This window comes from Rutidosis leptorrhynchoides, chromosome 1 (genome assembly GCF_046630445.1).
Source record: "Rutidosis leptorrhynchoides isolate AG116_Rl617_1_P2 chromosome 1, CSIRO_AGI_Rlap_v1, whole genome shotgun sequence".
Taxonomy (NCBI): Eukaryota; Viridiplantae; Streptophyta; class Magnoliopsida; order Asterales; family Asteraceae; genus Rutidosis; species Rutidosis leptorrhynchoides.
Window position 1 is genome coordinate 80,178,331 of NC_092333.1, and position 26,424 is coordinate 80,204,754.

Below are 26,424 nucleotides of genomic sequence, written 5' to 3' on the forward strand. Positions count from 1 at the left end.
AAAGTAAATTTTTGTTTTTAATTTCACACCAAACTTAAATTTAAAATGCATAAAACTAAAAATTCATATTAATATTATTAATATTTTTATATTTTAGTTTTACAAACTTATATTAAAAATATTAGTTTTAAAATATTTATAAACTTAAATATATTGATTTAAAAAGATTTACATAATTAATTTAATATTTATATATTAATTTTAAAAACAAGGTAAAAATAAAATTAAAAATCTTTTTGGTCATTTATCCCACTTTAATCAATCAAATATAATCAAAAATATACGCCCCTCTTTTGGGTAAAGTAATTACGGTTCCCTAACCTAGTTTTACTCCTGACGAATTTTTGAAATATTTTGGATTGATTGATTAAAAATATTTATACCTTATGAATAAACGGTAAATTTTGCTGTGATGTAATAAATTTTTGTACGATATCAATAATTTCGGCTTATGCCTAATTTTATTGAATATCAATTTAATACTTTATAGCGAACGATTCAGCGTTTATTTTCAAAAGGTTAAAAGCAGTAAAAATAAAAATAAAAACTGTACATACTTACCTGCTAGATGGAATTCCTAGATACCTGCTTTTGTTGACTCATAAGAGAGTCTTTCGATTTGGTTCTCCATTGCTACATTAGCGTATCCGCGAGCGTTCAATAGCTTTTCTTCTAAACATATGTACGGTCTTTCTCTGCATAAAGTAACAAACTCGGTATTGGAATATGTCTGATTATTCGAACATTTCCCTTCGTGTGACCATTTTCCGCATTTATGAGATCTTTCAAGGTGTCGTCATCTTCTTTTCGCTGCGGATTTCGATTTTCCTTTACCGAAATGTATCTTATTATGATTATTCCTGAGTTCTTTTCTTTCTTTGTCCATTTTGCCTCTTATTAAGGATACCAGTTCACTCGGGAGTACGTCATTATTACGTTTAGTAATCATAGCGTGTAATAGTAGACCATGGTTCAGATCAAAGGAATTCTTCATCTTGTAAAACCTAAAATAAAAAATAAAAAATTCAGAATGGGGGGAGAAGACTAGTTCTTTAGGGTCTGCTAGGGAAAGACCATTCGGGTTCCATTTTCTAGAACTACACGAAAACAGACAATCTAACTCTAACAGTGTAACGACCCGGAAATTTCCGACCAAATTTAAACTCTAATCTCTATATGGTTCCGACACGATAAGCAAAAACCCTAAAGTGACCCGCACTTTTTCGATCGTTCTATACTTATAAGATTAAAATTTACATAAATTAAACCTTACCAACATGATAAGCAATCCTAATTGTTGAGACTTATGTTTTCGAAAAGAGATTTACACAACGTTTGACCGTCTAGTTTGACCGATGATATCACGAACTATACAATATATGATAATTATACGTTTGTGTATATATATGTATATATACATATTTAACATGATTAATGAATGTTTTAATATCTTATTTTGTATCAAAAACTATAAGTTATAAGTATATTTTGAAACTACTAACTTAAGTTTTCAAAACGATAACTATACGTAACGTTATTTGACATAAATACTTAAGACTTATAATGTTTATACATATATCGTATAAGTAATGTATTTACTCACTTTTAAGACTTAAATACATAAAATCATATAAGTGTATTCACAAAAGATAGCTATATTTGAATCCTCATTCCATTTTTCACAAAATTTCTATACGTATATCTAGAGTATTTGTACTCGTATCATACCTAGCTTCTATACGTATTTACTATTGGTATATACACATCAAATCAGCACCTAACCAGCCCTTGTTACTACCCTAGGTATAAGGTAATTGCTTTTGTATTATTGTTTGACAAATACATAAGATTACAAACTAAAATTTTGTCATGTTATCCTTAAAGATCACATTTTTAGGAGTATATATGTATCATCATTTTGATTCATTTACTACTTCAATCTCCTAGCTAAAACACACACACTTATAACCCTTAAACACCTTCAACAATTCAGTAAAGTTCCAAGAAGATCTAGCTTCAAAAACCTTACATAAACACCATAAGAAAACCATACAAAAACACTTCAAGAAAACCTTCCAAGAACACCAACTTACTTCCAATCTTTCATCCACTTCTATCACCCTTTTGATTCTAGCTTCTTACTCCTCTCTTACAGCAAACTTGTCCAAGGAACTTGAGGTAGAATCTATGTTCATAACCTTATTCGATTCATATATATATAGCTATCATATTTTGTGGTACAAAAGTTTAACAACAAGAACATAGTTTGAATGTTTTCAAACTTGTTTGCAAACTAAATAGATCCTTCTAACTTAACTTTTAAAATACTTCAAGACCTGTAATATAACTTAAATATATGCTAATTTAATAAGGTAAAACTTGGTTTTTCAAAGTATAAGTATTTTTAGAAAAATGGTCATTAAATGATGATTTTTTTTTTTTTTTGTAACAAAATGTTTAACTTCATATGTTTCACTAATGTTTCACCTATGCCGTATGATTTTGAATACAAACCAAGGTATTTTCAGTTCATAGTCTTAAAGAAGAACTCGATCCAAGAAGATGGCAATTTGAATCAACGAAAACGGATTTGTAACGAAGAAACTATGACCGAAACAAAATTGGTTATCATAGACTTGTGCAACTTCGGGACTAATTGGAAAAAAAATTATATAAATCACATATTTCTAAGATAACATGATATTTTATATATATGTACTCATAATTCAATTTTATATGGTTCAGGATCACCCGTAAACAACACGAGAAGATTAATTATAAGATCCCATGTTTGTACGCAACACGTCATTTGACAACACCGGTACTTTATGTACGCAATACGTCATTTGACAACACCGGTACCGTGGGTCAAGATTAATCTCGACCAATTCATATACGTTGGGGTTTTATTTATTTCGTTGGGGGTTTGGTTTATTTCATTGCGGGTATATTAAACATCTAAAAATGAACCATTAAAATTGAATTACTAACAACGAAATGCTAACTACGGACTAAGGAATTATTCAAAGTATTAAAAGTATAACAAGTATATATATATATAACGTTTGTTTAAAAAGAAAAGGTATTGATATATTATATATGGATAGGTTCGTGATATCAACCGGAAGACCGAGTCAAATTATATATATCTTCGAGACAACAGTGAGTATATAGATCCCTTTTAAACTCTAAATATTTTTGGGCTGAGAATACATGCGCTGTTTTTATAAATGATTTACGTTATGGACACAAGTAACTGAAAAATATATTCTACGTTGAGTTGTACCACTGGCATACTTCCCTGTAGCTTGGTAACTAATATTTACAGCGGTATTGTAAACGCGAATCCTGTTGATAGATCTATCGGGCCTGACAACCCCAACCGGACTGGACGACCAGTATTCAACGGTTGCACAGTACTTCGTTTTGTGACTACACTTGGTACGGTGTAGTAAGATTTCATATTAAAGGGAATATGCGACGTGATTAATTGTTAAGTATGGTTACCAAGTGCTCAACCACTTAGAGTATTTTTATTAAACTGTTTATATACGAAATCTTGTGGTCTATATTTATATCGCTGCCGGCATTAAACCTATATCTCACCAACTTTATGTTGACATTTTAAAGCATGTTATTCTCAGGTATGAATTAAGTCTTCCGCTGTGCATTAGCTCGTACTAAGGATACTACTTGAGGCCATTAAGGACCTATATCATAAGGCGTTGCATTCGAGTCATTGAAGTTCATAGAGACTATTATTAAGTAAATGGCGGTTTAGGTCATTTGAATATTATGAAATGTCAGGCGAATATGTCAATTCTTGATGTAACTATAGATTGCCTTTTTAGAATAAATACAACGTTTGTAAAATGTATCATATAGAGGGCAAGTACCTCGCGATGTTATCAACTATTGTAATTCGTTTATAATCAATATGGACATCGTTCGGATGATTAGTTTCGGATCCTTTCAAACAGAAATATATATTATCCTTAAAAAGACTCGATTCTCCCCACACTTAGTTAGCTGTGGCGTTAAAATTGTGATTGACTTCATTATCAACTTCCATCGGATCATGTATGTAATGTTTAACTCTGTGACCATTAACTTTAAATTCAATCACATTTGAATTTATTAACTCTATTGTTCCGTATGGGAAAACTCTCTTGACTATGAATGGTCCAGACCATCTTGATTTCAGTTTTCCGGGAAATAGCTTGAATCGTGAATTGAAAAGAAGAACTTTGTCTCCTTCTTTAAATTCTTTTAAACTTCTGATTCTTTTATCATGCCATTTCTTCGTTCTTTCTTTATAGATTAATGAATTTTCATATGCTTCATTTCTTAATTCTTCTAATTCGTTTAGTTGACTTAATCGTAGACGTCCGGCTTCATGTAAATCAAGATTACATGTCTTCAAAGCCCAAAATGCTTTGTGCTCAATTTCTACTGGAAGATGACATGCTTTTTCGTAAACGAGTTTAAAAGGTGTGGTTCCAATTGGAGTTTTGTAGGCTGTTCTAAAAGCCCAGAGTGCATCCTCCAATTTCATGGACCATTCCTTCGGATTTGATCCTACGGTTTTCTCTAGAATACGTTTTAAAGCTCGGTTGGTATTTTCAACTTGTCCACTTGTTTGTGGATGATAAGCGGTTGAGATTTTATGAGTTACTCCATATCGTTTGAGAACTTTCTCAAGTTGATTATTACAAAAATGAGTACCCCGATCACTTATTAAAGCTTTTGATGTTCCGAACCTTGCAAAAAGACATTTTAAAAAGTTGACTACAACTCGTATATCGTTAGTTGGGAGAGCTTGTGCTTCCGCCCATTTAGATACATAATCAATGGCAACGAGAATGTAGCGATTATTATGAGATTTTGGAAATGGACCCATAAAGTCAATACCCCAAACGTCAAATACTTCACATACTTGAATGACATTTTGTGGCATTTCATCACGTTGACTTATTTTTCCGGCCCTTTGACATGCATCACAGGATTTACAAAGAAGGTGTGCGTCTTTGAAAATTGTAGGCCAATAGAATCCAGCATCATAAACTTTTCTTGCTGTTAGTTGAGGCCCATAATGCCCTCCTGTTGGTCCTGTGTGACAATGGTTTAAGATTTGACTAGCTTCATCTCCGAATACGCATCAGCGTATTATTACATCGGGACATCTTTTGAACAAATGTGGATCTTTCCAGAAATAGTGTTTTATATCACTAAAGAATTTCTTTCGTTTTTGGTACGACAACCCTTTTTCAAGGAATCCACATACTAAGTAGTTTGCAAAGTCTGCAAACCATGAAATTTCACTATAATCGATCTTCAAAAGATATTCATCAGAAAAGTTATCTTGTATGGCCGATTCATTTAGAACTTCTAATTCAGGATTTTCAAGACGAGAAAGATAATCAGCGGCGAGATTTTCTGCTCCCTTTTTGTCTCGGGTTTCAATATCAAACTCTTGTAAGAGTAAGATCCAAAGGATTAATCATGGTTTGGCATCTTGTTTCAAAAATAGATATCTAAGAGTAGAATGATCGGTATAGACCACCGTTTTAGCTAGAACGAGATATGAACGAAATTTGTCAAAAGCAAAGACAATAGCAAGGAGTTCTTTTTCAGTAGTTGTGTAATTCGTTTGTGCTCCTTGTAACGTCTTACTAGCGTAATAAATAGGTTGAAATCGTTTTTCAATCCTTTGTCCTAAAACGGCTCCCATTGCAAAATCACTTGCATCGCACATGAGTTCAAATGGTAGATTCCAATTTGGAGTTATCATGATCGGCGCATTAGTGAGTTTCTCTTTAAGAATATTAAAAGATTTGATGCATTCATCAGAAAAGATGAATGGAGCATCCTTTTCTAGGAGTTTATTCATAGGAGTGGCAATTTTAGAAAAATCTTTTATAAAACGTCGGTAAAAACCGGCATGTCCTAGAAAACTCCTAACTCCTCTAACATTGGTAGGATATGGAAGTTTAGCAATTACATCTACTTTAGCTCTATCCACTTCAATTCCTTTCTTTGAAATTTTATGACCAAGAACGATGCCTTCTTTAACCATGAAATGGCATTTCTCCCAATTAAGTACTAGATTTGATTGCTCGCATCTAATAAGCATTCGTTCAAGATTAACTAGACATGATTCAAAAGTATCACCTAAGACTGAAAGGTCATCCATGAAAACTTCCATGCATTCTTCTATCATGTCGTGAAAAATCGCCATCATGCACCTTTGAAAGGTTGCAGGGGAGTTGCAAAGTCCAAATGGCATGCGTTTGTAAGCAAAAGTACCATAAGGGCACGTGAAAGTGGTTTTCTCTTGGTCCTCGGGTGCAATTGGAATTTGAAAATATCCGGAGAAATCGTCAAGAAAACAATAGTAACTATTCCCGGCTAACCTTTCCAACATTTGATCAATGAAAGGTAAGGGAAAGTGATCTTTTCTGGTGGCGTCATTTAATTTTCTATAATCAATACAAACACGCCATCCTGTTACAGTCCTAGTAGGAATAAGCTCATCTTTTTCATTTGTGATGACAGTCATGCCACCCTTCTTAGATACGCATTGAACTGGGCTTACCCATGGACTATCAAAAATTGGATAAATTAAACCTGCATCTAGCAGTTTAATAATTTCTTTCTTAATAACATCTTGCATATTAGGATTTAGTCTTCGTTGGTGTTGCACATAGGTTTTATGACTTTCTTCCATAAGGATTTTATGTGTGCAATACGAAGGACTTATGCCTTTAATGTCATGAATCTTCCATGCAATAGCTGGTTTATGAGCTTTAAGCACATAAATGAGTCGGGATTTTTCATTTTCCGTAAGAGAAGACGATATTATTACAGGTAATTTAGATTCACCATGTAAATAAGCGTATTCCAAATGGGTTGGAAGTGGCTTTAACTCTAATGTCGGTGGTTCTTCTATCGATGATTTGTATCGATATCAGTCTTTATATTTTAGCATTTGAAGTTCTTCTATTGTTGGTTCGTATTCATTAGCCATGAGTGTAGCTAACATTTCAGCTTCATCAATTGGTTCAGTTCCTTCTCCTAAAGAACATTTTCCCGTTCCTTGTAATTCTGGGAATTCTTCTAACAATTCTGCATGTGAATCTATAGTTTGAATATAATAACATGTATCATCTGCAGATTGCGGTTGTTGCATGGCTCTATCAATAGAAAAGGTAACACTCTCGTCCTCCATACTTAGGGTCAGTTTCTTACCAAACACATCTATTATTGCTTTAGCCGTGTTTAAGAATGGTCTTCCTAATATAAGAGGAACTCTAGAATCTTCTTCCATGTCTAGAATAATAAAGTCTACTGGAAATACTAAATTACTAACTTTAACTAGCATGTTCTCCATTAACCCTCTAGGATATTTTACTGATCGATCGGCTAGTTGTATGCTTATTCGTGTTGGTTTCAATTCTCCAAGGTCTAGTTTAGTGTATAATGAATATGGTATTAAATTTATACTAGCACCTAAGTCTGCCAATGCTTCTATTGAACTAAGACTACCCAGAAAACATGGAATTGTGAAACTTCCTGGATCAGAGAGTTTTTCGGGTATCTTATTCAATAACACTGCAGAACAATTAGCATTCATAGTAACAGCCGAGAGTTCTTCCATTTTCTTCCTATTTGTGATTAGATCTTTCAAGAATTTAGCATATCTAGGCATTCCTGAAATCACATCAATGAAAAGAAGATTGACATTTATTTGTTTAAACATATCCAAAAATTTGGATTGCTCGACTTCTAGTCTTTCTTTTCTCATTTTACTCGAGTAAGGAAGTGGTGATTGGTATGGTTTAACATAAGGCTTTGCCTTAACCGTGTTATCTTCATTAACCTTTTCAACTACCGGTTCTGTTTCATTCTCTTGTTCGGATTGTGGTTCTTGTGGAGTAGGAATAGAGTCATCAGAACTTACAGGTATTTCAGGTGGTTTAAGTGTAATACCACTTCTTGTGGTAATAGCTTTAGCTGTTTCATTTCGGGGGTTAGCATTTGTATCGCTAGGTAGACTTCCCGGTTTTCTTTCACCTATCAACCTTGCTAGGTTGCTTACTTCTTGTTCCAAATTTTGAATAGAAGCTTGTTGATTTCTAAATGCTTGAACATTTTGTTCATTGGTTTGTTTCTGAGATGTGAAAAACTGCGTTTGAGATCCAACTAGCTTCGACATCATATCTTCTAAATTTGGATTTTTATCATCGGTTTGTGGTGGTTTAATTGGAAAAATAGGTCTTTACTGGTTGTAAGTATTATTAGATACTTGTTGATTGCTAGGACCTTGTTGGTTGTTATATGGAACATTTCGGTTATAATTTTGGTTTTGATTGTAGTTTGGTCTTGGCGGTTGATAATTATTCTGATAATTATTTCCCGGCCTTTGGTTCATGTATGAAACATTCTCTCTTTGTTCCATTGTTTGTTCAATACTGAGACAATCTTTTGTCAAATGTGGTCCTCCACACTGCTCACAACTAATTCGTATAGCGTGAATATCTTTAGTCACCTTTTCCATTCGTCTCTCGAAAGCATCTATCTTTGTAGACATGGAATCAAAGTCATGGCTAGAATCGGCTCTAGCCGCTTTAGATGATCTAACGATATCTTTTTCTTGATGCCACTCATGTGAGTGGGAAGCAGTGTTATCAATAATTTTGTAAGCTTCAGTTGCGGTTTTCTTCATAATGGAACCACCGGCTGCTATGTCGATGTCTTTTCGTGTAGTGATGTCGCATCCTTGGTAGAATATTTGCACTATTTGATAAGTGTCTAAACCATGTTGCGGACATCCTCTCAACAACTTTCCAAATCTTGTCCACGCCTCATATAGAGTTTCATTTGGCTTTTGTGTGAACGTAACAATTTCTCCTTGAAGTCTCACGGCTTTGGATGCCGGAAAGAATTGTTTAAGAAATTTTTCAACTAAAACATCCCATGTATCAATCGCCCCTTCAGGTAACGATTCTAACCAATCTTTGGCTTCTCCCTTTAAAGTCCAGGGAAATAACATGAGATAGATCTATTCATCCTCAACTTCTCGGATTTTGAATAGAGTACAGATCCTATTAAACGTACGAAGATGTTCGTTTGGATCTTCATTCGGCGCACCACTAAATTGGCATTGATTAGTTACCATGTGTAGGATTTGTCCTTTGATTTCATAATCTGGCGCATTAACGTTTGGTTGAGTAATTGCGTAACCTTGGCCAGTGCGTTTAGCTCTCATTCGATCTTCCATACTTAGAGGTTCCAGATTTTCCATGATTGAATTTGTTGAATTTGAATCACTAGAGGATTCTGATTTAAAGGTTTCTTCCTCGACAATCTCTGATTGTATGAATTGTGGTTCAGGAGGAATGATTAGTGGTTCAGGATCTCGGAATTGTCCCTGAATATTCTCCAGATTCTCAATTGTGAGGTTGGTTTCAAAAATTGGATTATCGGAAATTTGAGTTGGAGTAATTGGTCGACTGGATGACGATTCTAAAGAAAAATCAACGGCGACAATATTGGCTAGATGTCTTGATCGAGTTACAGGTGGTGAACGTACGAAAGGTGGTGAACGTTTTGCTCGGTGCATTCACAGAATATCCTATTAGTTATAAAAAGAGAAAAATTATATAAGCTATCCAATTAATAGACTTTTCTGATTTTGCTCACGTTTCGAATAGCCAAAAGATGCAGCAGGTAGCCAGGATCCTTTAAATCGGAAGCCCACAACTAGCCACTAACAAATCCAACTATTACTACGAACCAGAAAATTGTCAACGTCTATTAATTTAACCACTTAAAATAATTTTTCGTTTTGAAATTTTAGAGAAGAAATAGAAAAATTCTATATCCTATAAACTAGAGCGTCGAGAAATAAGAAAGAAAAGATTGCGCGTCGAAAAATGTCGAAAAATAAAAAGGTCAAAAAATAAGCGTCGAAAAAAAAAATAATAAGAAAGTAGTGCGTCGTAACTTAAAAGGTACTAAAATTTATACACGGCGTCGCAAAATTCTAAAGCACCTAAATCTTAGTCTAAGGAATAAGCACTTAAGGGATTTTAAGACAAAGTCTAAAAATCTAGAATTAAAAATAAGCTACGGCAAAATACTAATCTTAAAACTAATTACGAACAATAAAAATACAAATATTTAAAATATACAATCTATAAAAAGAAACAAAAATTGCTAAAATTATTTATTTTTATAAAAATATTATTTTTAAAATTTTATTATAAAAGTATTAATTTTTATATATTAAAAAAACTAATTAAAACTAAAAATACAAATTAATTAATACAACTGAAATTGAAAACTAATTTAATAATTAAAACTAATTAGGGTTATTAAATAATAATTAATAATACACCGTAATTAATGCGAGATTAGGGTTCTGTCAGGCGCGTCAGGCGGCTCCGCGAGTGCGGTGATTAGCTGGCAACAAACTGCGCAAGTCGCGGAGAATGCAAATTCAAATGACAGGTTTCGTTCGACAGGTTTTTTTTTGATATAATTTTCTGTTTTTAATATTTATATAAAATACTTATATAAATTAAATAAAACTTAAATTTAAAAACTAAAATAGAAATAAAAATTACTTTATAATTTTATATATTTTATACAACTCTTAAAAAAAATATATATATATTTTGTTTTTCTTTTTATATTTTTGATATTTAAAAAATGTATTTTTACAAAAACTAATTAAAAATTAAATATAATTTTTTTTTTGTGGCGTTTCGCTTCGGCTGAGTTCCCCGGCAGCGGCGCCAAAAAATACTTGATGTGCGTAGGGGTGTATATAAAATAGTTTATATTTTACTACGAAAATACTATTAAATATGCTACAATTTTACACAAGTTATTTATTTATTTATAGAGTGGATATACCTAAACCTTGCTACAACACTTATAGGCAGTGTACCTAATTGTACAGTAGTGTAGTTTTTAGTAAGTCCGGTTCGTTCCACAGAGTTTAACGCTATATTAATTTTAACCTATAATTGTAAAAATAGAAAAATATATATATGTAGTATTATTATTATTATAAAAGGTGGTTTTTACCGTTTAGTGACCGGTTTGTCGATTTTAAAACTTAAGTCACAATTAAAACCTAATGAAATATTAAATATAAATATAACTTAATTTAAAGCGTAAAGTAAATGACGATAATTAAAATGAGATAATTAAAATGACAGAAAATAAAAGTGCGATAATTAAAAATGCAATTAAATATGAAATAAAGGAATTATGCTTATTTAAACTTCCGTAATCATGATGTTTGGCGTGTTGATTTTAGTTTAGTCCGATGGGTTAATTGTCCTTTGTCCTGGATTATTTGATATGTCCATACGGTTTTGTCCATAACGGTCCATCGGTCATAATTATAAAGTGCGAGGTTCTTCGTCAAATTATCCTTATATCCGAAGTCAAATGTTCCAACTAATTGGGGATTCGAACTGTAACAAGGTCTTAATACTTTGTTTAATGAATACACCAGGTTATCGACTGTGTGTAATCCAAGATTTTAATACTTTGTTAACAATTACACCAATTACCCTTGAATGTAATCCACCCCTGTTTTAATTAGTCTATTAACTATTAATTCATCCCCGTGTCCGGTCAAATGAACAATAATTTGTACTTATAAATATCCCGCCCATCGTGTCCGATTAAGCGTATGTGGTTATATATAGATACGTCAAATCATAACCTTTATATTAAATTAACGAGGTATCGTTAATTAAATATAAAGCCCATTAATAGCCCATAGTCTAATTTCCACAAGTGTTGTTCTTTTATTCAAACCCCAATTATGGTCCAAAGCCCAATTACCCAATTTTAGTATTTAGTCTAACATCACGATTACTTCGGCTTAAATAAGCATAATAATAACTTAGCTACGAGACATTAATGAAAATAATTTAAACATAACTTACAGTGATTTATTAATAGCGTAGTGTTACACGGACATAATTTCGACTTATACACTTAAAACATTCGCTAACATAACCTTATTATTATTAATCTTAAATTAAAATTAAAATTATAAATATATATATATATATATATATATATATATCTTTACGTATATAGAAAGAAAGAAAAAGGTGTAATAATTTCGATCAAATGCGTTGCCTTTTATAGGCCCAATCTGGAATTGCAAACTTCGCGAGTGCGGTCTTTTTCTTCTTTCAAACTCCGCGAGTGCGGAGGTCTTGGATCCAGCTCATCTAACTTTGTCTTTTAATCTGTCGACGTTTATAAATAATAATATAATATATATATAATTTTTAAGAATTATTTATATATTATATTTTATTTATGTGCATAGTTGATTTGTAATTTTAGCACCGTTGCTACGCGCGTTGAGAGTTGACTCATGTTCCGGTTCCGAATTTTCGAACGTCCTTTCGTACAATTTAATATCTTGTATTTTGCGTTTTGTAACTTGTACTTTTGTCATTTTTAGACGTTTCTCATTAATAAATTGAACCACTTTAATTGTATCTTGTACTTTTTAGCTTTTTGGACCTTTGTGTCTTCAATTCGTCGAATCTGCCTTTTGTCTTCACCTTTTAATATTTAAACGAATATCACTTGTAAATAGAACAATTACAACTAAAATCTTGTCTTTCTTGAGGAATAATGCTATGAAATTTATGTTCATTTTTAGCATTACCATGTAGTATGAGTTATGAAGTGTCGACGTGTTAAAACACCACTTCTCACGTGGCGAGTGAAGTGTCGACGTGTTAAGACACCACTCGGGAGTGAAGCATCGACGTGTTAAGATGCCACTCCGAGAGATGCAACGACTGAAGTGTCGATGTGTTAAGACACCACTCGGGGTGAAGTGTCGAAGTGTTAAGGCATCACCCGGGGTGAAGTATCGACGTGTTAAGATGCCACCCGTGGGGTTAGTGTACGACGTGTTAAGTGCACTAACGGTTGTTGTGAACACTGATGGGAAATTCAAGTACCATTCCTTGTACGATTGGTTAACCATGGTTGTGTGTGTATTGTAGCATATTATATTGTACGAGTTATATGCTTTGTTATGCTAGCTTGTGCGGTCGAAGGTTTGGTATTATACTTGTGATAGTATGATTATTTATATTGCTAGCATGTATGCGGTAAATGCGTAAGTGATTGCAAGTAAGTAGGTTGTATGTAATCGTATAATTGTTGCACTCACTAAGCATTAGCTTTGTAACGACCCTGGTTTTTCCAACTTTTAATTAATAATATTTATTATTAATACTTGTGATTTAATGAATGTATTTTTATACATTTACTTGTTACCGTACATGACTTTTAAATGCCCGACACGTCTTTGTGACACACGAACTTTTCACGAATAATATTTAGAATATTATTTACATCTATGATTAATTTTTATTAATCATTTTTAATTAACTAAGGTTACTAGTTAATTACTTGGCCTTTTATTTAATTTGTTGATTACTTGGACTTGGACTCATGATTAATGGACTTGGAAGCCCACCCTACATCCTTAATGGATTAATTAGCCCATCTTTATGCAAGTATTATACTTAGATGAAACTAGATTGATTAAGTAAAGGAAAGACTAGTTACTTGTACCATTACAACACTTTCCTATAACAACTTACTTTATTACCATTTTGAGCTAAATTCATGTAAGTGACTAGTGGACTTTTCCCTCCCCCTTTTGCCTTGTAAAACCGTCCACTCTAGATGAGTGTGGGAGAGTTCAAAATTTTTTTATTACTTACTCACTTACATTCTCTCATTCCAAACACACACAACTTACTTGCAATTTCTTTTTCTCTCCTTTTTCTCTCAAATATTGTAAGTAACAAGGCTTAGTTTCCTTTCATTTTTCTCTTCTTTTCTTGTGAAAACCGTAGCATACAAACATATCATCATCATTTGTTTGATTTGTTACTTGTTCTTTTGTTGTTGTTGTTTCTTTACTAGTTGTAAGAATCAAACTACCTAGTTTATTCTTCATATTATCTTGTTATTACAAGAACAAACAAGAACCTATACTCTCTAGTTTATGGTTCTACATTTAAAGTTTTAAAAGATTTAAAGTTCATGAGTCTTAAAATCATACTTGTATTCATGTTTGTAAACTTAAGGTTTACTTCCTTAAAGATCAAACCCTTGGCTTGAATCTTTAAAGTATGAACAACCATGAACTTGTTACTTGTAAAGTTAGTTTATTTATTCATTTCTTGCACCTTTGAATTCGTGATTTTGGTTTGTTGGTCAAGTGTTACTAGTTAATCTTGATCTCATCTTTTCTTGAACTAAAGTTAACTTTGTAAGTTCAAGAACATGGAAGTATAACTTTCTAGTTATAACTTCATAAACTTATGAAAGATCTAAGTTTCTATAGCTTATGTTCTTCTAATTTTATTGTAAACAAGAGCTTATGAGCTTACATACACTTTACAAGATGAAAATTTAAGTTTCATAACTTATGGTTTCATTAAAGTAAAGATTCAAGTGTTATAACTTAGGAATTAACTTAGTAACTTTAGATCTAGACTTTTAGGTCTTGGATCTTCAAGATCTAACTAAGAACTATGTTCTACAACTTAGGATCTTGTTTATTTAGTTTACTTTCAAGTTTGTAGTTCAATATTACTTTTATAATTCATGTATGTGTCAAATCCAAGATCTTGATGTAACTTTGGTTCATCAAACTACATACAACTCTTAAGTGAGTTGTGCTACATATCTTAGACACACACCAGTGTTATGATGGTCAAAACTTGGTAAAGATGATGCAAACCCATCAACGAGTTGTACACTTGAAGCTACAAGCATCAAGGATGAGAACCGTGATGAGCATCAAGCACCAAGAACCCACTGGAGCACTTTAGCTACTATTTTCTGGAACTGATCAGACCACCTAGGCTACTGTAAAGTTGAATTTCAGTACGCTCAGTTCGTGTAGATGACTTTTCATTTAAGACTCGTCTTAATCCGAGTTACGGTTTTGGATCTATGGCCCTCCGAACGTCACTATGTCCTTTTAACGTTGTGCTGAAAATTCTGACCTACTCGCACTTAGACCGTCGCCATGGTCAAAAGAAGACGAGTTTGCTTCTGGAATTTTTACAGCGACTAAAGGACTTATATACAGAGCCATGGCCACTGGTCTCACCTTATTTCAGTAGGTATAGAGGCCGTGGCGACTGATCGAAGTCAGCCTTTGTTTTAAACTCTTTTCTAGAATGAAACTTACTTTACACTTTTTGTTTAGTGATGAATGATGATGATACTTAAGACCTAATTTACATACTTATAAACCTATTGGGACGATTTACTGACTTAGTAACTTTTGACTTAGGTTGAGTGTGATGTCCCGGAAATTTCCGACCAAATTTAAACTTTAATCTTTATATGTTTCCGACATGATAAGCAAAGTCTGTAATGTTGAGTCTTAAAATCTTTGAACTATATCATATATCCATTTGACCTTCAACTGTTCTTAACGATTCACAAACAATTGTGTGTAAATAAAAATGTATGTATGTATATATATATATATATATATATATATATATATATATATATATATATATATATTTACATGAAACTTGATACGTATAAATTATTATATTATTGTTGTCATTAGTATAAGTAGTATTATTATTAGCCTTATTAATAATATTATTATTATCATTAAACTTATTCAAATTATCATCTTTATGATTATTAGTATTATTGTTATTTACCATTATTATAATTATAATTATTATTACTATTAGAATTACTAATATTATTATCATTAATATTAATTTTATTATTGTTATTAATATAATATCAAAATTTTGCGTATATATGTACAGAAAACCATTTTTTAGTATACAGATATACATATAGATCACGAATACAGGATATAAATAAATACATTTATAAATACCGGAAGTATGGTATTCAGTTTCATATCATTGTTAAGCTGTAGAGAATCGATTTATATGTCATCAAGATCTACCAACCAGGAAACTCAATATCAGATATATACAAAATCCGTTTGAAATCGTTATCTAACTTATTTGATATGTCTGCTTAATTGAATGCATCCAGCTAAATAATACAAATCTGATAACAATCATATTCAGACTTTATTTATTTATTTTTTTCATCTCTTATCCTTGTTGTCTGATAAAGAGGATTCGTTAGATACACACAAAATATAATTGATCATTATTCCACCCACTACCACATACTAACGAATTATGAATTACTAAAACAACACTTTATTTGTTTTACTCATGATCAAACTTTATGTAAAATATATACACATATGTGAAGATTAAGTATCATCTCTCTCATCATTTCTTCTTAGTGAAACACAAGGCAATTTGCTTTCTTTTGTTCGATCCTTCAACGACTAACACAAACAATTAAGGTAAACTCACACTTGTTTCAATCAATTGGTTCGTAAGTTGAATTATTATTGTGATAATAATGTTTTGATTATCAACATAACCCATCATCACCTCACTCTAGAATATATATCACATACAAGTACATGCCATAAATCTATATCTCTATTCTTGTTAAATCAACCAACACCACCCCACCCGCAGCCATAGTCCTCCACAAAGCCACCCTAAACCACCAAAAGTCACCTCACCTCGTCGGTCACTCTAACGCCACTACCTATATACGCCACTAACAATCACCTCCATCAACCCTTACACCCACCTTGTCTCTTGACTACAAAACCAACTCCACCATGAACCCGTTATACTGCTACATGGCTCGTTTTTTTTTGTTTTTTTCTGTTTTAGTAGTAACACCACGACCCACTTATTTAGTTCCACAACTATTAAACTGCTGCAAAAAAAATTCGTTGCTTCTGCTCTATCTGTTCGAATTGCTGCTCCTGCTATTCTTTTCCATTTAAGTCGAAACAAATATCAACCAAAACCCATAAAACCTGCTGTTATTTTATGTTGCTGCTACTTAAACCTCCTACTTCCGTTTCTGATTTTGATTTAAACGTGAACAGCAAAAGCTGCAATTATTTCTGTTTCGTGCAAACTGTAGCTATAGTGATTACCTCCTCCTATTTCACTAATGAAGAAATTGATAAAGACATTCTTGTACTTTCTCTTGTTGGCCGACACATGATAAAGCATATAACCCCACTTATTGATTTATGATTTATAAAGTTGATGTTATACGGCTGCTTCCTTATGTCTTGATTGGAAACCAAACCCCACAAAGAATAAAAACTCTTGCTTTATTAATCACAATTTTGGATGGACTTGATTAAATAATATCTCGGGTCACATATTGTGACTTTGTTTTGGGCCGACACCTTTTAAACCAAATTCACAAAATGATGATGTGATATAATAATAAATCGCTGTTGTTGTTTCCCCTATGATTGTCGTTTGAATAAAACTAAAACCAAGAACCCACCTTTTGCTTTCTATTTGATTCACGAATCTGTATTGGACATATATGGATTTTGGGCTTATGTAAGTTGTTGGGCTTAATTAAGTGGGTAGTAGGTTGATATGTTTCAGTTTCCTATTGTGGACCGAAGCCCAAAATTAAATAGAAGTGAATTACGATCGATTCACGTGAAGGAGATGATAATGTAGCGATATAGTTATGTTTAGGATGATAAAAGTGAGGATGACGAGTTGTGATCTTGATGAAGATATGATAGATGATATGACGATAATAATCTTAATATTGATAATGAAAATAAAATGATGATGATATGGGACGCGGTATAGATGATGATGAGGTTGATATAAATATAATGATAAAAACCGTATGATGATAATGATAATTAAAAGTTGATAATGATAGTAGGATATTGACGATGATGATTATGAGATGATGATTATGATTAAGTAATGTTGATGATGCTTGATAAATGGCGACAATGATGATGATGATGCTATGAAGATGAAACCGTGATGATCATAAGGATAAATGGTGTCGCCATAATGGGTTGTTAGGATGTTGATTATAAGATGTGAGGAACACAGAAAATGAGTTAAATGAAAATAGAATCCATATTAACGCAGAAAAATGGTTTGGTACATTATCGGGTTAGCGGGACGTCGCGGGTTCAAAACCCGGTCTTGGGCATTTTTTTAATGACTACTTTTTGAGGTAGTTTACTTATTTATCATTATCATTATTATTATTACTATTATTATTATTATTATTATTACTATTGTTATTGAAATGATTTTTATATAAAAACATTATTATTTTTAATATTATTATTATTAATTTACATTATTATTAAAAACTATCATTTTGATTATCATTATTATTTTAATTATCATTTTTATTATAACAAATAAATATTATACTTATATTACAAATAACAAATTTTTGATAAACTACTAATATACATATTAAGATATTTACATGTACAAATATTAATCATTTTAAATATATATATAAATTAAATACATATAACATATAAACTAAGATATAATATATATAAATTTGTTCGGTTACAAATATAAGTGTTAATATACATTAATGATATAGGTTCGTGAATCCAAGGTTAACCCTACTCTTGTTAAATGACGTCATATGTATTTTTACTACAAAATACAGTATGGTGAGTTTTATTTGATTCCCTTTTACTCTATATATTTTTGGGACTGAGAATACATGCGCTGCTTTTATAACTGTTTTACGAAATAGACACAAGTAATTGAAACTACATTCTATGGTTGAATGATCGAAATCGAATATGCCCCTTTTAGTTTGGTAATCTAAGAATTAGGGAACACTACTAATTTGCGAGTTAGTGCACCCTAATTGACGCGAATCCTAAACATAGATCTATCGGGCCCAACAAGCCCCATTTTGGAATTTGGAATGTTTTAGTACTTCGAAAATATCATATCCGATGGGTGTCCTGGAATGATGGGGATATTCTATATGCATCTAGTTAATGTCGGTTACCAGGTGTTCACCATATGAATGATTTTTATCTCTGCCGTTTGCGAAATGCCGGATTTTGAGATAGTTGTTATGAAAAATGAAATCTTATGGCCTATTAAAATGATGAAAATGAAATAATTACTATAAACTGATGAACTCACCAACCTTTTGGTTGACACTTGAAAGCATGTTTATTCTCAGGTTTGAAAGAAATCTTCCGCTGTGCATTAGCTCATTTTAAGGATATTACTTGGAGTCATTCATGACATATTTCAAAAGACGTTGCATTCGAGTCGTTGAAGTTCATTAGAGATTATTATTAAGTAAATGACGGATTAGGTCTTTTATAGTTGGATATTATGAAATGGTATGCATACCTGTCAACTTTCGATGAAATGAAAGTTTGTCTTTTAAAAACGAATGCAATGTTTGTAAAATGTATCATATAGAGGTCAAATACCTCACTATGTAATCAAATGTAATGTTCTCGTCCATATAGATTTGGTCGGGGCATCACAGGTGGTATCAGAGCTGGTATAACGCCGTCCATGTGTGGCGGGTTAGTCGTAAAAGAGGTTCTCACAGTGTTACCTGTGACGAAGTATTGGCTCTTACTCCTTGCGATCCCTTACGAGGGTTGGCAGTAGCCGAGAGGCAGGCCCTAAAATCAGTATCTTAGGTACACTTAGTGGTCACCAGGCGGTTAGCTGGGAAGGCACTGGGTGGGATGGTGGTTGTCCCCACATATCACAGGTGGTATCAGAGCGGTAGTCTTAGCGAACCAGGTCAACATTAGTGTGTCTAACCGGTAGTTGTTAGGATGCATTAGTGAAGTCTGGACTTCGACCTAGTAGTTGTTAGGTTATATTAATGAGTCTGGACTTGAACCTGGTCCGCATGTCAAAAGTTTTGCTTATCATTTATTGTCGAAAATTCCCTGCTTATCATTCTTAGTCTAGACACATCTTACTGCATTGATTACATGAATAGTGTATAGACAAAATTCATATCTTAGCGTATCTGCTAATCCATATCTAAGCATATCTGTTATCATAAACTTTGCCTGATATATTTCGTAAATTCCTCCGTAATCTACGAAATCTTTTGTTCTATATATATAGATATTCTATGTAATTAGAATATCATCCGATATCCGAAAATCATTTCATATCGAAAAATCCTTTATTCAATCGTACGCAATGGAACTCACAACTAGTTCAAGTCCCTCGGATTCCGATATGGAGTCCCACTCCAGCTCCGAAAGCAGCGTCACCAGAATGACTCAATCAATCAGCCATCCCCAATTCATCTGATGAGTTCGTAGTTGACTCAATCGACGGAGACGAGAAGAAGGTGATTCCTTCCACCAACCGAATTCACCTTTTGGCGAAGAACCTGAATCACTTACCGGCGAAACTGTTCAAAACACTATTATCACCCTCATTACCCGAATATCTCGCCATGATTATATACTATCTCAAATTCAGAACCTTATTCACTCACTCATTCCTACCGAAAATCATTCCGGAGTAATAAGTCAACGAGCTTCGCACCCGAGTTGTAGCCTTGAAAAATATGGTGCAAAATGTACCAGCTTCAGCAACATTACCAACACCAACGGTACCACCAACAATAATACAGACAGCACCAGTACCACCAACAACAACATCCGCATCCCACACCTCAACATCACAATCTGACCCACGAACATCAACATCATACGCACGATAGATGCCAAGGAGTACCAACAGCAATGAACAATGAAGTATTGATCCATAACTTCATTAATATTCTGCGAAGAATATGTGGATCCTAATAGTTTTAGAGATTACTTATTCTAGCTCAAACCGAAAATCAAATGAGTCTAATATTATATTGACTCATTAAATTCATGATTACATCTGAAGAAAATATATATGTATATATATTTTCATAGGGATTGTGATTAAAAAAAAATTCTTTCGTACAAACTGTTAATGATGAAAATATTTTAACGGGTAGGTAATACCCGAGGAATACTTCAGATTCCGCATTAATGAGGTACACTGTACATTCTTCAAATCTGATTCAACAATCATTTCCTATCCTACTTACATCCACACATATACGTATCCGTTCATCAAAGAACAACTATTTTTATCCAAGTTCAATTTTATATTCGGATTTTGATCGATCAGAATCCAAGTCAAGATTTGAAAAGTGGCATAATGAAGAAAACATTTAACAGAATAAAAGTTGTTAGATACAAACAAATTAACTATGAGAAATTTTGTTAAGAATCCACGCTAACAAAATCCTAGCTAACTGTTCCTAGCTAACTGTGGACTAATCAACTGTTGACTACCAACAGTGCACAATTAAAATGAATTAAAATATTGATTATAACATATGAAACTAAACAATACTTCAAGTTGCCACTTGATTTCATCTTAAACCTCATGTGTATAGTGACAATTACAATTTGCGTTCAAACCTTTCATGATTCTTGAAAACCCCTCAATCGAGAGGATGGACCAACCGCACTTCATCTACGGAAGGAAAGATTTATGCATATAGTATTGCACCTAAAAAACTCTCGGAACCTGAGTAAATGTTTAACACGTATCTGTGCTAACTACTTTGGCGTTGTTATTACCGAAAATAACTTTGCAATTTCTTTTCAAATTAGCCAATTTTGTCACAGCTCCAGCAAATCAACATCGACCTTTCATTCGAATAAACCTTATTATAACCTTGATATATACGTTGTCCTTTCGCCTTCGTTACCGGGGAATCGTATATATCCCACCACATTAGCAGTAAACTTACCAGCAACTTCGTTACTCATTGACTTAAGTTTCTCCAAAAAACCATTATATTTGTTCATTAAAATTCTATCGTGTACTCATCCGCATCTTGTAACGAAAATTACCATACCAATTACCGGGAATCAGCAATCAGTACTTTGAAAACTCACAGCATGTCTACATCAACAGTTTTATGTATACATATAACATTTATATCTTAGAATTATGATCTTCCATCCTAAATTTCGAAAAAGCACCCAGTTTGCGAATCAATTCCACTAAGTATTACAAGAACTGATGAAGCAGCAAAAACTGTAAACGACCATAACAGCCAAAAGTTTGATGAGAAAGAATAGTATGTTGGCAAAGCTCGAAAACGTTGGAATTGATAAACGAATTGCGCAAACCATGAAGGAGGCTATGGACAAATCATAAATACTAAAACTTCCTTCAAAGAATCCGAATGATTTAGTGCCTGCTGAAGTTATTATCAAATACCTTGCTCCTAACTCTAAACCTTTGCGGATAATATTCTTCATCATCATCATATCTTAAACATTCTAAGATATCATCGTACCTTTTATTATAAATATCCTCGATATTTCTGAAGATATTTTTATAAGCATTCTTATCTAATATCATTTATCTCTCCGTAATATCTGTAACATAAAAGAAACTATTTTAGTTTCTAAATTCTGAGAAATTTGAATTTAAAATATGAATGTTTTGAAGTAGTGTTGGGAACTGATGCATGAGTTAGTATAATATAATGACACTTGATCAACATGATTATATTATAGTAATTAATGCTGAGTTTCTAATGGAACGTGATGATTCACAGAACATACCGTCATCATGTGCCATTTACACGACTCTTACATTCTACCTAATCTCTAAACATATCAAGAAAATATTTTTTCTTGATAATTCGGTCTTTTCCTGGATATTTTGGTAATTTACCAAATCAATATCGTGCCATTACGATTCCCTTCTTAACTATGTTCATCCAAAACTTCATAGCTACAAATTCTGGACCATTACTTGTTGTACTTAGAGACGATAAGAAAATAAAATGGCAAAGAGCTCCGAGATATAAGGAAAAATATAAAGCCCAATGACCACATCGAAATTACAAACCGTGCATATCAATATGTATTGCCACGTAAAGGCACGGGAGAATTAATAACACTATAACCCCAAGATAATAGTAGAAGTAAATAAAATCCTCCGGTGGTAGATGAAAAAGAAGAATGACAGATATGAAGGTGAGGAATATATCAAGAAGTAGAACTGGATGAAGCATATTGACGAATGTTTTAAAGTATGAATTGAGGAAAAAGAATGGAAGGTGCGAGTTGTGGAAAATAAAGAAACGAAGGGGGTGGATTTATAGTGAAATATCTGACAGAACAATCGAAGCAGATTATTGCATTTAATCAAGGAAGATCCTGATTTCCTTAATCGCCGAAGAATCAAATCTTATTACGAAGATTTTCTTTAAATCCCATGAATCCCGGAAATCAATCATAACTACGTCATCGGTTAAAACGAATTTATATTTACTCAATTCACTTTCTTGCGATAGTACCACTTATACTCTTCGCGTAATCGAATTGTTCTATCTATATTACACAATGATGATAAAACTCTATTATCAACTCATATTCGTCATGAAAACATATTTATAGTTAGCCATGACGACCTCGATCAAATTTCGGGACGAAATTTCTTTTAACGGGTAGGTACTGTAATGACCCGGAAATTTCCGACCAAATTTAAACTTTAATCTTTATATGTTTCCGACATGATAAGCAAAGTCTGTAATGTTGAGTCTTAAAATCTTTGAACTATATCATATATCCATTTGACCTTCAACTGTTCTCAATGATTCCCGAACAATTGTGTGTAAATAAAAATGTATATATATATATATATATATATATATATATACATATATATATATATATATATATATATATATATATATATATATATATATATATATTTACATGAAACTTGATACGTATAAATTATTATATTATTGTTGTCATTAGTATAAGTAGTATTATTATTAGCCTTATTAATAATATTATTCTTATCATTAAACTTATTCAAATTATCATCTTTATGATTATTAGTATTATTGTTATTTACCATTATTATAATTATAATTATTATTACTATTAGAATTACTAATATTATTATCATTAATATTAATTTTATTATTGTTATTAATATAATATCAAAATTTTGCGTATATATGTACAGAAAACCATTTTTTTAGTATACAGATATACATATAGATCACGAATACAGGATATAAATAAATACATTTATAAATACAGGAAGTACGGTATTCAGTTTCATATCATTGTTAAGCTGTAGAGAATCGATTTATATGTCATCAAGATCTACCAACCAGGAAACTCAATATCAGATATATACAAAATCCGTTTGAAATCGTTATCTAACTTATTTGATATGTCTGCTTAATTGAATGCATCCAGCTAAATAATACAAATCTGATAACAATCATATTCAGACTTTATTTATTTATTTTTTTCATCTCTTATCCTTGTTGTCTGATAAAGAGGATTCGTTAGATACACACAAAATATAATTGATCATTATTCCACCCACTACCACATACTAACGAATTATGAACTACTAAAACATCACTTTATTTGTTTTACTCATGATCAAACTTTATGTAAAATATATACACATATGTGAAGATTAAGTATCATCTCTCTCATCATTTCTTCTTAGTGAAACACAAGGCAATTTGCTTTCTTTTGTTCGATCCTTCAACGACTAACACAAACAATTAAGGTAAACTCACACTTGTTTCAATCAATTGGTTCGTAAGTTGAATTATTATTGTGATAATAATGTTTTGATTATCAACATAACCCATCATCACCTCACTCTAGAATATATATCACATACAAGTACATGCCATATATCTATATCTCTATTCTTGTGAAATCAACCAACACCACCCCACCCGCAGCCATAGTCCTCCACAAAGCCACCCTAAACCACCAAAAGTCACCTCACCTCATCGGTCACTCTAACGCCACTACCTATATACACCACTAACAATCACCTCCATCAACCCTTACACCCACCTTGTCTCTTAACTACAAAACCAACTCCACCATGAACCCGTTATACTGCTACACGGCTCGTTTTTTTTTGTTTTTTTTTCTGTTTTGGTAGTAACACCACGACCCACTTATTTAGTTCCACAACTATTAAACTGTTGCAAAAAAAAATTCGTTGCTTCTGCTCTATCTGTTCGAATTGCTGCTCCTGCTATTCTTTTCCATTTAAGTCGAAACAAATATCAACCAAAACCCATAAAACCTGCTGTTATTTTATGTTGCTGCTACTTATACCTCCTACTTCCGTTTCTGATTTTGATTCAAACGTGAACAGCAAAAGCTGCAATTATTTCTGTTTCGTGCAAACTGTAGCTATAGTGATTACCTCCTCCTATTTCACTAATGAAGAAATTGATAAAGACATTCTTGTACTTTCTCTTGTTGGCCGACACATGATAAAGCATATAACCCCACTTATTGATTTATGATTTATAAAGTTGATGTTATACGGCTGCTTCCTTATGTCTTGATTGGAAACCAAACCCCACAAAGAATAAAAACTCTTGCTTTATTAATCACGATTTTGGATGGACTTGATTAAATAATATCTCGGGTCACATGTTGTGACTTTGTTTTGGGCCGACACCTCTTAAACCAAATCCACAAAATGATGATGTGATATAATAATAAATCGCTGTTGTTGTTTCCCCTATGATTGCCGTTTGAATAAAACCAAAACCAAGAACCCACCTTTTGCTTTCTATTTGATTCACGAATCTGTATTGGACATATATGGATTTTGGGCTTATGTAAGTTGTTGGGCTTAATTAAGTGGGTAGTAGGTTGATATGTTTCTGTTTCCTATTGTGGACCAAAGCCCAAAATTAAATAGAAGTGAATTACGATCAATTCACGTGAAGGAGATGATAATGTAGCGATATAGTTATGTTTAGGATGATAAAAGTGAGGATGACGAGTTGTGATCTTGATGAAGATATGATAGATGATATGACGATAATAATCTTAATATTGATAATGAAAATAAAATGATGATGATATGGGACGCGGTATAGATGATGATGATGAGGTTGATATAAATATAATGATAAACCCCGTATGATGATAATGATAATTAAAAGTTGATAATGATAGTAGGATATTGACGATGATGATTATGAGATGATGATTATGATTAAGTAATGTTGATGATGCTTGATAAATGGCGACAATGATGATGATGCTATGAAGATGAAACCGTGATGATCATAAGGATAAATGGTGTCGCCATAATGGGTTGTTAGGATGTTGATTATAAGATGTGAGGAACACAGAAAATGAGTTAAATGAAAATAGAATCCATATTAACGCAGAAAAATGGTTTGGTACATTATCGGGTTAGCGGGACGTCGCGGGTTCAAAACCCGGGCTTGGGCATTTTTTTTTTAATCACTACTTTTTGAGGTAGTTTACTTATTTATCATTATCATTATTATTATTACTATTATTATTGAAATGATTTTTATATAAAAACATTCTTATTTTTAATATTATTATTATTAATTTACATT